Source organism: Lepisosteus platostomus, unplaced genomic scaffold (assembly GCF_059453375.1).
Source record: "Lepisosteus platostomus isolate fLepPlt1 unplaced genomic scaffold, fLepPlt1.hap1 Scaffold_91_H1, whole genome shotgun sequence".
NCBI classification, from domain to species: Eukaryota; Metazoa; Chordata; class Actinopteri; order Semionotiformes; family Lepisosteidae; genus Lepisosteus; species Lepisosteus platostomus.
Window position 1 is genome coordinate 124904 of NW_028291703.1, and position 14595 is coordinate 139498.

At 47.1% G+C, this 14595-nt stretch overlaps 6 non-coding genes across 6 annotated transcripts; 3 read left to right on the forward strand and 3 right to left on the reverse strand.

Moving 5' to 3' along the window:
* The first annotated feature begins 3086 nt into the window (after positions 1–3086).
* LOC148630744 (U1 spliceosomal RNA) lies at positions 3087–3244 on the forward strand. The gene has a single exon (XR_015935013.1). It is a non-coding gene; the product is annotated as a U1 spliceosomal RNA (small nuclear RNA).
* Positions 3245–3880: 636 nt separating this feature from the next.
* Positions 3881–3999, reverse strand: LOC148630745 (5S ribosomal RNA). Its single transcript, XR_015935015.1, has one exon. It is a non-coding gene; the product is annotated as a 5S ribosomal RNA (ribosomal RNA).
* A 1807-nt stretch (positions 4000–5806) lies between these two features.
* Positions 5807–5970, forward strand: LOC148630746 (U1 spliceosomal RNA). Its single transcript, XR_015934999.1, has one exon. It is a non-coding gene; the product is annotated as a U1 spliceosomal RNA (small nuclear RNA).
* Positions 5971–6606: 636 nt separating this feature from the next.
* On the reverse strand, positions 6607–6725 carry LOC148630747 (5S ribosomal RNA). The gene has a single exon (XR_015935014.1). It is a non-coding gene; the product is annotated as a 5S ribosomal RNA (ribosomal RNA).
* A 1292-nt stretch (positions 6726–8017) lies between these two features.
* On the forward strand, positions 8018–8159 carry LOC148630748 (U4 spliceosomal RNA). The gene has a single exon (XR_015935011.1). It is a non-coding gene; the product is annotated as a U4 spliceosomal RNA (small nuclear RNA).
* Positions 8160–13590: 5431 nt separating this feature from the next.
* On the reverse strand, positions 13591–13661 carry trnag-gcc (transfer RNA glycine (anticodon GCC)). Its single transcript has one exon. It is a non-coding gene; the product is annotated as a tRNA-Gly (tRNA).
* Positions 13662–14595: the final 934 nt, after the last annotated feature.

Here is a 14595-nt window from a genome sequence, read left to right on the forward strand (position 1 = left end):
TTCAAGACTTTAAACTCTCAGACACATATAGATGTATATATCCCACAACAGCAGGATATACATGGTCAGGGAGGAATAGCAGCTCCAGAATTGACTATTGCTTTGTCTCAGAGAGAGTGAAAGTTGTTGGGGTCACTCTTCAGCCTGTCTTCTTCTCAGATCATCAGGCTTTAGGGTGTAGAGTGGAACTCCAGGGCGGGACTGTCTTTGGCCCAGGCCTCTGGAAACTCAACACAAAGCTGCTAGAGAACGAGGGGGTAGTATCCCGCTACAAGGAGAAACTATCACAGTGGCTGTCCTTGCAGTGTCTGTACGGGTCAGTAGGAGAGTGGTGGGAGGAGGTGAAGGTGAGGACAAAGGCCTTTTTCATGGCTGAGGGAAGGAAGGCTGCTGCCAGACGGAGAGGAGTGCTAGCCAGGAAACAGAGGCAGCTGCAGCGTCTCTACACGATGCTGCACAGTGGCTTCGATGTGCTCGAGGATATCGCCCTTTTAAAAAAGGACATCCGGAGCATAGCCGAAGAAAGTAGTCGAGGAGTGCTGTTAAGAAGCAGAGTGCAGTTCTTGGAAGAAAATGAGAAGTGTACTCGCTTCTTTTTCAGGAAAGTGGTAGGCTCCAAGACTGTCATGGAAAGTGTAGTTGATGAGGAGGGACGAGAGAGAACAGAGCCGAGTGCTATCCTCTCCTGCACCGAGGCCTTCTACTCAAGACTGTACAGCTCTACAGAGGTAAAGGATGAAGATATTCATTTTTTTACCTCAAAGCTAGAAAACATTTTGAGTGAAGAAGATAGGGAAGTACTTGAGAGGGATTTGACAGTAGAAGAGCTGAGACAGGCTATGGAGAGCTTACAGAAGGGGAAAACTCCGGGTGCTGACGGGCTCCCTAAAGAATTTTATTGCACCTTTTGGGATCTGCTTCAGGATCCGCTACTGCTCCTATTCGAGGAAAGCTACAAGACAGAATTGCTGCCTGACTCCTTAAGAGAAGGCACTATCTCTCTCTTGTTTAAGAAAGGAGCAAAAAATGACATAAAGAACTGGAGACCCCTCAGCCTGTTAGGCGTGGACACTAAGATCCTGTCCAAAGCCCTTTTCCTGCGCCTACAAAATGTAGTGGCCTCACTGGTAGGGAAAGAACAGACTTGTGGGATAGCAGGACGCCTGATGAGCGACAACCTGGCCTTGTTGAGGGATGTCTGTCTGTACTCTGAGGATCGCTCCCTCCCTCTGTGCATTTTAGGTGTAGACCTAGAAAAGGCCTTTGACCGCCTAAACCGGCAGTACTTAACATCGGTACTTGAGCACATGAAGTTTGGCCCCATCATGAGAAAGTGGATTAACCTGCTGTACACAGGTAGCAACAGCAGAGTCATGGTTAATGGCAATAGATCACGCACCTTTGAAGTCTGTTCAGGGGTGAGGCAGGGCTGCCCATTATCCCCCTTGTTATTCGTTTTGGCTATGGAGCCCTTAGCCTGTGCCTTGCGCCAGGATCAGGCCATTAATGGGATACCAGTGCCTGGAAGTGGGGGAGGAGAGGTAAAGACATCTCTATACATGGATGACGTCACCCTGCTCCTCTCTGACAATGCCTCAATTAGCAGAGCTCTGCAGTGCTGTGATCGGTTCTCTTTGGCTTCCTCCGCAAAAATTAACACATCTAAGAGTGAGATTTTTTATCAGAACTGGAGGGAGCCAAAAGAAGGACATGATCTCAGGCTGCAAGAGAAGAGAATTAAGGTCCTGGGGGTGTATTTTGGAGAAGAGATGGGAACAGTAAATTGGCAGAACAAATTGCCAATCTTAAACAAAAAACTGATGCAATGGAAGGACCGAGACCTCACCATGACAGGGAAGGTGCTGGTCATCAAAGCCGAGCTCTTGCCTGTCTTGAATTTTCTGGCTTCTACCTTCCCAATCCCACACCGTGTTGCGGCGGTGCTGAGGAGATTGATGTTTCAATTTCTATGGGGTGGGAAGCAGGAAAGACTCAGAAGGGAAATAATGTACAGGCCGCTACCCTCAGGGGGGAAGTCTGTCCCAGATATTGCTACGAAGCTGCTGTGCATTTTCCTGGCCTCTGTGCTGAGAGGCTTTGCAACAGCACCTGCAGCGCGTACCTGGACTTATTTTTCCAGGCTCTGGGTAGGTAGGGAGGTGTTCAGAGTGTGGGGTGTCAGACCCAAGCTGGACGTCCCACTCTCTGACACATGCCCTGCAATTTATGGGACAGTTAAAAGTTTTCTAAGATCTCACCCAATTGGCCATATTCCCCTCCGAGATGTCAGCGTCCAAAAACTGGAAGATTTCGTAGCACCCCAGAACAATAGGCAGACCCCTGTGGGCATTTTAACATCAGCCCAAACAAGGAAGGTGTGGAAACACACATCCTCTAAATTTCTGTGCAACATTCACAGAGATTTAGCCTGGAGTGTCGTCCACCAGTGCTTACCGGTACGAACTTTCTTGTACCGTAGGGGCCTCACCCCCAGCCCTCGCTGCGTTAGGGTGGGCTGCGGCGAGGAGGAGACTGTGACCCATCTCCTGTGGTCCTGCTTTTTTGCTAAGGCCTTCTGGGCACAGTTTGAAGATTGGTTGCAGGCTCTCTCGCCCCAATTTACCCTGACCGCTGCTTTCATCATATACGGCATCTCTCCTGTCAAACTTCCCCCTGACGTGTTTGACAGGATCTGGGCCGTGGTGAACAGTGGGAAAGACGCCCTGTGGAGAGTGAGGAACATGGGGCTGTTCAAAGGCATCGAGGTCCCAGTCAAGGCAGCAGGTAGCCTGGCCCTGTTCATCACCCGAGAGAACTATTACCTCAGAGATCTGTGGAGAGAAGGGAGGGAGGAAGCAGAAAATCTGTGGGAAATAGAGAGCATTGGACAGTATCTCAAGAAACTGTGAAAAACATTATCATGTTTAAATAAAGAATGTGATTTGCACCAGAAAAAAAGAAAATTGTTGCTATGTAACTGTTACCGTGTCAAAATGTAATGAGATGTGATCATATATACTGTTTTAAGTATGTATATTAATGTAAAGCTTTCTGATTTGTGATTTCCTGTATTTTTTTGTGAAAAGAAAATAAAGTTCTTAAAAATCGAAATCGAAATCGGTTCACCCAGGGCGAGGCTCGGCCATTGCACTCCGGCTGTGCTGACCCCTGCGAATTCCCCAAATGTGGGAATCTCAACTGCATAATTTCTGGTAGTGGGGGACTGCGTTCGCGCTCTCCCCTGATGTGCTTGGTCCAAAATCAGATACGGGAGGGTTAGGACACCACGAGCTGCGTGGCTGCGGAAGGATCCTGGTTCGACAGGAGTGGACGCCGCTGCTGGTTCTCGCTGGCTTTTAGTTAGGGGTCCGGAGAAGCATCTCAAGCTAGTTCCACTACTCCTTCCGGACGTTCATTCCCTTTTCAAAGTCAGTCGTTTTGCTGTAGTCTGCGTTCTTTAGGCTGATTATCGAGGTTAGCCTTTATTTGGTCATGGGGGGCCTCGGTACTGTATGCTGAGTCTAAAGACAGTTTCACCCGTTTTCTGATTGCTCGGTTCTGTACCAGTGCAGACATGTCAAACAGTGAATGGCTCTACCTCTATTGTATCCGTGCTCAATGAATGAAATCGGTAACAAATGAATATATGTCTAGTTATACGAAAAACGAGTGGTTTATCGACTCATCTTCATTTGCAGATTTAGAGGCAGCTTCGATATTCGTTTTACAGACGGGTTTTTTTTTTTGAATATGGGTCACACACATGCCACAGCAACAAAACATCTCTAGAGATGAGGCTATAGATCACCTTTCCATCCTGCAGGTTTTCCTCCCAAAGCCTACGGCACCAACGGCGACCCCTGCTGGCTGGGAGAGCAAAAGCTTACAGCACCTGGTATTCCCAGGCAGTCTCCCATCCAAGTACTAACCAGGCCCGACGCTGCTTAGTTTCCGAGATCAGACGAGATCGGGCGTGTTCAGGGTGGTGTGGCCGTAAGCGAAAGCCCTGGCGCCTGACTCGCTACTTGAAGCTGTGTGTGGCGGGGGTTCCGTGCCCCCCGAGCGGGACTGAAGGATCGTTCGTGTGCAACTCTTTGGAAAGGAGCTGCTTTCCAAATCGCATTGCGTGCCTGGATGTTGGCGAATGCGCTCCCTTGTGTTGGCTCGTCCCGCACTGGAGGAGGACAAACAATCTGCACGGAGGAGCACCAGGCAAGTCTTCACCAGACAAAAACCTCCAGTGCACAGCACTCTGGAAACATTTCGGGGCTTTCGCGTGTTTATTTCAGCACGTAAAGCGCACCGGTCCAACACGTCGGCCGGGCGCGCGGCGCCTCCGCCCTCTTGTGGCCTTGCGGCGTCAGAGCAAGAGGCTCCTTCTCGCTGCCCTTCCGCTGTGTTGCAGGGCCCCGAGAGGGAACCCGGAGCGCGCACTTTGTGGGGGGCGGGGGACCGCGTTCGCGCTCTGCCCCCGGTCTCTTGCGCGAGTACTAAATCTCACGGACAGGGGGGCCTCGTCATTGATTGTTACAGGTGAAACGGGGATTAGGAGGAGACCCCGACTGATGTGTAAAGGGGAGCACTAACACCAGAGGGACACCCCCGGCGTCTCTTTTTGAGAGACGCCCTGGGGTTTCCTAATGGCCAAGGAGGGTCGGGACCTCGGTTTGACGCCTCCCCCGAAGGACGGCGCCTGTTTGTGCAGCAGAGTGTCGCCATCAGGAGGCTGGGGCGTAAGAGAGCCACACAGCCCGCAGGGTGAGCGCTCCCTACTGGTCCCAGTCACACCTCTTGCAGGAGCAGCAGCAACCGGAGCTTTTCCGGGGTGGAATCTCCCATCCGGGTGCCGGCCAGGCTCACACCTGCTGGGCTGCCCCGGGGGTGAGCCCAGTCGAGAGTCGCAGGGCCAGATCTAGTCACCGGGGAGAAACGATACAAGTGAAGGATTGCTCGGCTCTCGGCACTTGAAAAGACCGACAAATGTCTCGTTCCCGCCGGAGCTGAATGTACCCGCATGTGTGGTGTCGTCTTCTTCCCCCGCCCCGCTGTGTTTGCTGTATTGTCTCTGAAGCCGGCCCCCCCGAGACGAGACGGGCTGTTCCTGTGCCCCAATTAACACTTTACAGGTGCCATTCCCCGGCATTGTGGCCATTGTCGGTGCTCACACGCGATAAGATAAGGCGGAGGAGAGCGGGGCATGCCCAGCGGCAGACATTCAAGGAGGGGGCAGTGCGAGGTGAGGTGAGGTGCGACACGCCGGAGCCCCGACGCAGCTAATGCGGAGCACTTGTTGGACTGGCATCGAAAGGACGTGTGCGCACGGAGCGAGCCTTCCCTGCGGCTTAGCGCGGGAACTTTCTCCCCCCCTCCCGCTGCAGGAGTTGTGTGCGCTGCAGCGGTGCCGAGAGAAAAGCACAGAAGGCAGCAGGCTCTGGAGAGCAGGTAAGAGACGGAGCCTTGTGGGCAGGCGAGCAGGCCCGTTTTTTGGAAATTGCTGAAAAGGTTTGTTCGGTGTGTGGCAGGCGCACGTCGCGAGCTTGCGTGGCGATCTGCCGGTCTGGAGTTATGCAAATGAGGCCGAATTGCATCCCGGGACATGCTGCGAATGCGCAACGGCGACTGCAGATGTGTAGGAAACGGCGCGCTCGTTTTCTCGTTTTGCCCACACTTTTGAGTGTTAGTGTGGCGTGTGAGTGTGTGAAAGAGTGGGCCCAGCAGGAGGCGGTGGCGTGCGGGGCGAGGAGGTGGCCTAGGCTGCACGATTTGTGCTGTGGGTGCGGGCCGCTTGCAGGGGCCTGTTTAACTCATACTTACCTGGCAGGGGAGATACCTTGATCAAGAAGGAGGTTCACCCAGGGCGAGGCTCGGCCATTGCACTCCGGCTGTGTTGACCCCTGCGAATTCCCCAAATGTGGGAATCTCGACTGCATAATTTCTAAAAGTGGGGGACTGCGTTCGCGCTCTCCCCTGATGTGCTTGGTCCAAAATCAGATACGGGAGGGTTAGGACACCACGAGCTGCGTGGCTGCGGAAGGATCCCGGTTCGACAGGAGTGGACGCCGCTGCTGGTTCTCGCTGGCTTTTAGTTAGGGGTCCGGAGAAGCATCTCAAGCTAGTTCCACTACTCCTTCCGGACGTTCATTCCCTTTTCAAAGTCAGTCGTTTTGCTGTAGTCTGCGTTCTTTAGGCTGATTATCGAGGTTAGCCTTTATTTGGTCATGGGGGGCCTCGGTACTGTCTGCTGAGTCTAAAGACAGTTTCACCCGTTTTCTGATTGCTCGGTTCTGTACCAGTGCAGACATGTCAAACAGTGAATGGCTGTACCTCTACTGTATCCGTGCTCAATGAATGAAATCGGTAAGAAATGAATATATGTCTAGTTATACAAAAAACGAGTGGTTTATCGACTCATCTTCATTTGCAGATTTAGAGGCAGCTTCGATATTCGTTTTACAGACGGGTTTTTTTTTTTGAATATGGGTCACACACATGCCACAGCAACAAAACATCTCTAGAGATGAGGCTATAGATCACCTTTCCATCCTGCAGGTTTTCCTCCCAAAGCCTACGGCACCAACGGCGACCCCTGCTGGCCGGGAGAGCAAAAGCTTACAGCACCTGGTATTCCCAGGCAGTCTCCCATCCAAGTACTAACCAGGCCCGACGCTGCTTAGCTTCCGAGATCAGAAGAGATCGGGCGTGTTCAGGGTGGTGTGGCCGTAAGCGAAAGCCCCAGCGCCTGACTCGCTACTTGAAGCTGTGTGTGGCGGGGGTTCCGTGCCCCCCGAGCGGGACTGAAGGATCGTTCGTGTGCCACTCTTTGGAAAGGAGCTGCTTTCCAAATCGCATTGCGTGCCTGGATGTTGGCGAATGCGCTCCCTTGTGTTGGCTCGTCCCGCACTGGAGGAGGACAAACAATCTGCACGGAGGAGCACCAGGCAAGTCTTCAGTGCACAGCACTCTGGAAACATTTCGGGGCTGTCGCGTGTTTATTTCAGCACGTAAAGCGCACCGGTCCAACACTTCGGCCGGGCGCGCGGCGCCTCCGCCCTCTTGCTGCCCCTGCAGCTGCTTCACTTTTCCCTTTAGTTGCCATCGATTTTTTTGTAGTGCTATACATATACGATTGAGGTATCTTAGAGTTCTCCTTCGAAGACCCAGCACTCTCTTTTCTTTTCCCAGTGTTACTCATATCGGACTTTTTAAACCTAAAAAAAAATCGTTTTTTTTTCTTTCAATTATAACTGAAGTTTAAACAACTAGTGTTAAGTCCTTATTTTTCTGTAGTCAAAAAAAGCAAAAATTAACATTCAGGTCATGAAAAACTCAAAAAAACTCCCCAACCACTAAACTTTACCTCCCACCTGAGCGCCATCTTGAACGCCCCTACCACCAGAGAATGCTCACGATTTCGGAAGCTGTCTCCGGGACGTGCTGATTCCACACATCCTGAATAAATCATGTTATTGTTATTTGCTGTAGCTAGACGTTCAAATGAGTTTCATGGCCAGATGGACTGTTTCCTCCAGCGGTATAATATTGCAGTGAGACAGCACGATGCCTGCAAGACTATGTCACGCTAAACGCCACAGATTGTGTTTGTCCGTTCGTGTCAGTCGTCCCGCAGCCACGGGAAGTGGGACACAAACATGCTGCAATGCTTTCAAGACGTTAGGATTTGTTTGTGCAACATCCAAGAGGAGTACTTGTGGCTTGAATGTGAACTGTACGTGCCCGCCCCCTTTCCTCTGTAGTGCATGAGTTCCTCCCGGCATGCCCTTCGTCATTGTTCTGTCATCTTGTATTTAAAGGGTTGTATTTCTGCTGCTGAAAATAAGCAACGGTTTTCTCACAACGCCCTTTGTTCCCAACGGAGCCCTTGTCTGCCATGAAATTCTTCAAAACCTCAAGCTAGAAGAAGAAGAAGACGACAAATATGAAGCGTTATAGCAACGACATGCCATGACACGATCGATAACGATTTCCATAGGATCCCCGCGGTTGCCTGGCAACCGTCAGCTTTGCGCAGTGGCAGTATCGTAGCCTGTGAGGGTTAGCCGAGGCGTGATTATTGCTAGTTGAAAACTTTTCCCAATACCCCGCTTCCGCCGGTTTGCAATACAATCGGCGAAAGCAATTTTTGACAGTCTCGTCAGAGACTGAGCAAGGTGTTTAAAGACAGATTTGGTCACGGTGATATCATGGTAGAAAGAAACGAACTTGTTACGTGTCAACTGAAACGCTCTTTCAGCTTTATGCAGAGAACAGCGTCTGTCGAGATTACTTTTGTGTCAGCGCGAAACGCCGTGTGCTTGTCAGTATGATTTCATATTGCTCGTAGCGGCGCCTGGCTTTTGTCTGTCAAACGTTAGGTTGCGCTTCTTCATGCTGCATCGTCGGCATGAGTGGAGCATTTTAAACGTCTGTACTTACTGCGCCCCATAAGAAATCGTTTGTCCCCATTCAAAAGAGATTGTGCGATGTCCTGCAGCGTTCGCAAAGCAAACCTTTGACAGTTTGAAAAGAGGAATTTATTCTGCTTCCTGTGCGTGCAGTAGTTACAAAGTTGAACGTCTTTACACGATCTGCTGCAGTTTTCAGTGGGTGGGCTTTGTCAAATGGCTTGGAAAAACGCACTGTGTTTCGGCTCGGGAAACATCATGAGCAGTGTCCTGCATGTTTTCTGTGTATAGCTGTCTTTTAACGCATACAGAATTCATTCGAAATCATTGATTTCTCCAATTAACAAGGGTCTCTTTTTGAACCTGCCAGAAGCATTCTTTCAATGTAACAGATTTACTCCGGGGAAGGGCAGCATGACATTGAGAGTAGCTCAAGCTTTCAGCACCTTTATCTGACTGCATGTATGCAGACACTGCTCAGAATCCCCTGTAAGATTCTCCTTCAATTCCGTTTTGCAGTGCTTTAGCTCTTTCAAAAGGCTTCGCTTTGCTAGTCACAATCCAAGGCTCATGACAGCATTTGAAAACATTCGTAACTGCGTTGGCCGGGAATCGAACCTGGGTTAACTGCTTTGAAGGCAGCTGTGCGCAACACTGGCTCACTCCAGAATAAATCTCACGTCGAGAGCATATTTTTTTCCATTTTACCGTGAGTCGGGCTCAGCTGCACAGAGGAGAGAGCAGAGCAATGAGGTCACGGGGACAGGGGAGTCACACGCTGGCGGTTTGAATACGCGGAAGATCACTGAGGGATCCACAGTATATGGACCCTCCGTGCGCCATCAGTCCGCACTCCGGACTCTGAATCCTGCCATCCGAGTTAAGATCTCGGCGGAACCTGAGGCGCAGTTCCTTCTTAAAACGTAATCTGGTGAGCATTTCTAGAATCGTACTTGTATAGATGCAGCCTTTAATGTGTTGCTAGGTTAAAATTGATGACTTCTTGTATTTCAGTAGGCAACTGCCCTCTTGATTTCGGATTTAATTTCTTTATTACAGGGGCGCTTTTATGAAGACAGAGTCATGTTCAGGTACTTTGCTTGATGGAGGAAGCTCATTTCGGACTCTGTGATCTGCTCACCTGGAAAGGTCTGCTATACTACTACAAGAGAGAAGTAGAGTCTGGAAGAAGGGACAATTTTATGATGCTTTGGAAGATAATGTTTTTTTTTTCTTATACTGAAAATGAAAGGTAGTTGTTTCTATATGGACTCAGTCTTTGGAATTTGTATATATATATTTCAGTGATCCCTCAGCCATTCCTTCTGTATTGTAATTCAATTTCTCTTTTAAAATTCCTTCCCCACTTCTAGGACCTGCAGTTGCTGAACTCCACAATGGCTTCTATTGGAAAGTCTGTGACTGAGACCAAGTGTTCACTTTTTTATGAAACCATTATTTATTTAGGAGCAATGAGCAATTCTTATATAAATGCAATAAAATCATTATGCTCAAACTATGAGAGAGAAAATTAAGGATAATTTAAGAAATCAGTCTTAGCTTGTTTCTATACACAGATGGTATTATTTATTTTCAAAGGAAACCCACGAGGATTCCCCTGGTGTGCAAGATGTGCCTGAATACTCTTGATCAGCTTCCTGCTCACTTGAAGAGGGCGTGTATGAAGCACGCCACGGCAGAAAACATCAGGATGGCCTCTCAACAGGCGAGGGAGGACATGATGAATCACCTGAAGAACGGGGTCATCGTGGATTACCACAGAATAGAGATCGTGTCTGGTGAGGCAAACAGGATAGTGGTTGTAAGACTGCTAGAGTCCTTGGGCCTTTTTGTACATGGGAAGCCTGAAGACACATTGGCAAGGTGAGATATTTTTAATCTGTAAGGCTTCTGTAGTTTCTTTTTGAAATCATTGTTACAACATATTATGTAAAAGCATGTTGAAAAGAATCTACCTGCATTCCAGCGGCCCTGAGCAAGAGGCCGCAGTCCAGGAGGAAGAGATGCCAGAGGCTGCTCTAGAAACTGAAACAGAAGCGGATAAGGAAGGGGAAGATGTGAGCTCTGAAGAACTCTATCAGCAGTAAGACTTTTTATTTTTCAGATGTATCTATTTTTTACTAAAATTCTAATTTGTCTTATAGGTATAAAATGTTTAAACCGGTGTTTTATATCCTTACAGGCCCTGAGTAGTTAAAAAGTATCAGCAGGCCGGAAGAGAGTGGCCCAAGCTGGACTCTATAGAAAGCACTCCCTGGATGCTCCTCTCCTGATTGGATTCAAACAGTACCTTACCAAGGATCTGGGAGTGGCAAATTATTCTCAGGAGGTATTTATTTTTTAAAGGCATTTAAAATTAAGCAATGGTATCTTCATTGTAAATGTTTTTATTTCTTAGCTTAAAATTCACCCATGTGAAATGATGTCAGCCATAAACATCATGACTCTATATTTCCTACCTGAATCTATTCTACTTAAATTATTACATTATACACAATTTGAGTTCATTTTAAAAAGTAAAAGGTAATGAAAGGAATGCATTTTCATAAGAAAGATAATACCGATATGCATGTGATAATCTTCCTTATATCATGTAGTGCATCATTTGGACACTTTGTGGGCTTCAAATACAAAGAAAATCATGTTCTATGGTACAAGATAAATACAAAACTTAAGCTTTTATTTTAATTAGATTTCTTTATAAAGCATAAGCAATCATTTATTACATCGCTTCTTGAATTAAATCTTTTGACAAGAGGTAAGACTTCTGTTACATTTAAACCCATGTTTAGCTGTGTTTTTTAGATTTAACTGAACCAATTTCTGTGTGTGATAATGTCCTTGAATTCTGACAACATCACACTAAATTACATGATATAAAACAGCTAATGTTTCTAGAGATAAAGTTTCTGAGATGCTTCTAATTACTTTTTATTACCAGGGACAGTTTAATTCACCTTGTACAGTACTGTAAGACCAAGATGCTTTTTTTAAAAGTTATTTAACATTTTATAGAACTTTGTCTACTATGGCAACATGATGTGCTTGGTGAAACTTGGAAAAATACTGCTTGGCCACTTATCTTAAGATAAAGATAGGATAAAGGTTTATCTTTTGCACCTACCTGACCCCCAGGGAAGGCCAATGCTTTCTAAGTTGATGGTTCCCTACAGTAGACTGTACTTTAATTTCAAAGGTAATGTATATTGACCCAAATCAGTTTTGGAATCCAATCTACTGACGAGATGGAGCACATCCTTTTTTCAGGATTTTAGCATCATACGTTTGGTATATTTAGTCCCTAATGCTGAAAGAAATGATCATAGAACATTTGGACACTTTGTGGGCTTGAAATACAAAGCAAATCATGTTCTATGGTACAAGATAAATACAAAACTTAAGCTTTTATTTTAATTAGATTTGTTTATAAAGCATAAGCAATCATTTATTACATTAATATATGTAAAAATAACATTTTAGCATCATACGTTTAGTATATTTAGTCCCTAATGCTGAAAGAAATGATCATAGAAAATGACATCTAACCTTACCTGCGGTGTTTTTAATCCCTATTGCTCAATGCACGGTGAAAGCATTCCATACATGTGTCTGACAATGAGGAATGGGCCCCTGAGACAGTCATTTGCCTGTTTCACAAATGATCGTATTTTACTAGAGATTCTGCTTGGGATTCAGATGTGCATTCGGACAGCAATCCCTTTCAAGAAATGATATGTTCTGGATGAGGTCAAAGGTGCTGGAACACTGTATCTAGGATGTGTTTGCAGAGACTGTGTGTCTCCTGCTTCAACGCAGTGATAAACAGATGTGCTCCTTTAATTTATTGGTACATGCCCAGGGCAGTAAGCAGTCTGAGGATTTATTTCCAGATGGCATAGAGCAGTGAAGCAGTGAAGTAGTGCAAAACACTGGATCATTATATTATTAGAATCTATTCTACTTAAATTATTACATTATACTCAATTTGAGTTCATTTTAAAAAGTAAAAGGTAATGAAAGGAATGCATTTTCATAAGAAAGATAATACCGATATGCATGTGATAATCTTCCTTATATCATGTAGTGCGTCATTTGGACACTTTGTGGGCTTGAAATACAAAGAAAATCATGTTCTATGGTACAAGATAAATACAAAACTTAAGCTTTTATTTTAATTAGATTTGTTTCTAAAGCATAAGCAATCATTTATTACATTAATATATGTGAAAATAACATTTTAGCATCATATGTTTAGTATATTTAGTCCCTAATGCCGAAAGAAATGATCATTTGTTTAACAGGGTCTGTCTCAAAGGATGCAGTACTCCTGAAGGGTCTCAAACCCTACATTTCGGATGCCTAGCTGTATCCCTCACATGTGGCACCTCAGAATGACTTCTAACCTTACCTGTGGTGTATTCAGTCCCTATTGCTCAATGCACGGTGTACATACTGCATACATGTGTCTTGAGAATGAGGAATGGGCCCCTGAGACAGTCATTTGCCTGTTTCACAAACAGGGACCTGGACCTAGACCTGGCCCGTACAGGGCTCAAACCCGCGACCTTGGCGTTATTAGCACCACGCTCTAACCAACTGAGCTAACCAGCCTCACGACAGTGCTCCTCTCTGTGCTGCAAAAAATCAAACTCAGGGAATTTCTTTTGTCCTCCTTTGAATAGAAAGCCGTGTAATCAGTGTACGGGCTTTCTCGTGCAGTTTCATGGTTCTTGTAACCCAAATCCTACACTGGCCTGAAGTGCCCCCCCATTTCACAGCATTTTTCAGCTGATTTAAAATGTACCTAAAGGAGAAGCATTATTGAAGACCATCAATTACCAAGAGCTTTTGTCAAAGGTTTTGGTGGTCATTTTGAATGACCACAGAGCGCTGTGACCTCGGTTTTACATCTCATCCAAAAGACAGCGCCCTTTTACAACACAGCATCTCCGTCACTATACTGGGGCATTGGGACCCGCACAGACCTCAGGGTGAGCGCCCCCCCGCCGGCACCATTAACACCGCTTCCAGCTGGAAGCTTTGTTTTTCCCTGTAGCTCATCCTCATCCAGGTACTGACCTGGCTCACACCTGCTTAGCTTCAGTGGGTTTTCAGTTGCGAGTTGCAAGGGGATGCAAGTGTTGGAGCCGCTCGCTGCAAAAGCCACTGCATTGGCTGGGAATCGAACCCGAGCCTCCCGCGTGGCAGGCGAGAATTCTACCACTGAACCACCAATGCTCAGTGCCTGGACCTTCAAAAAAGACGCTTTTTTGGTGCTCTGTGCAAAACGCGTCGACATCTGCTTCCAGCTGCAAAATGCCATTTGCGGACGCTGAAGAACTTATTTCTAAGGCAGCGGGTACAAGCGATTGGGCGTTTTAAAACCACCAGGAACAGCAAAGAGGCGCGCTTCTTTGCTTGTGCCGAAACACACCGACTGAAGGCGGACAACGTAGTCGGCAGGATTGGAACCTGTGCGGGGAGACCCCAATGGATTTCTAGTCCATTGCCTTAACCACTCAGCCACGACTACAGCAAGCCCCACTGCCGCTGCGTTCTTGCTACAATCTTACCTGGATCGCGAGGCGCCGGCGGAAGCCTATTTCAAAGTCGTTCTCCGTTTCAAAAAAACATTTCCAAAATACAAGCCTTGCAGACAGACACGCCTCAGAGGACTTAAGGGTGGCTTCATGTCGGAATGATAAAGTCTCCCCGTCCGGACATGAAAAGGCCACTTTGTTACACACAAAAAAAGAATCAACAACAGAGAAATGCCCACAAGCATTTGAAAAGCCGCACCACGTCGCACTTGAAATAGCTCTTACATTAGTGGTAGACACAGGAATCGCCTTTTTATTTACGCTCTTACCAACGCGATGGAAAGCAAAACAAAGCAAAGCAGAGCAAAACAAAACGAACAAACGAAAACCCTCACGTCCTGCACTTGCATATAACCCCGTTACGTGCCCAAGCGGTATTGTACGTCATCCTAGCACTGCACCCTGGGTCGTACGGTATATGGGAACGAGCACACGCCACGAATCGTCTCGAATCACTCCCTACAGCTGTAAGGCGCCTTGAAGCGTGCACCCCCAACATTCTTCTTTGCGCATCTGTGAAAGGTAAACTCTTGAGCAAACTCTGAACCAGCTCTAAGGAAACTAATCCGATT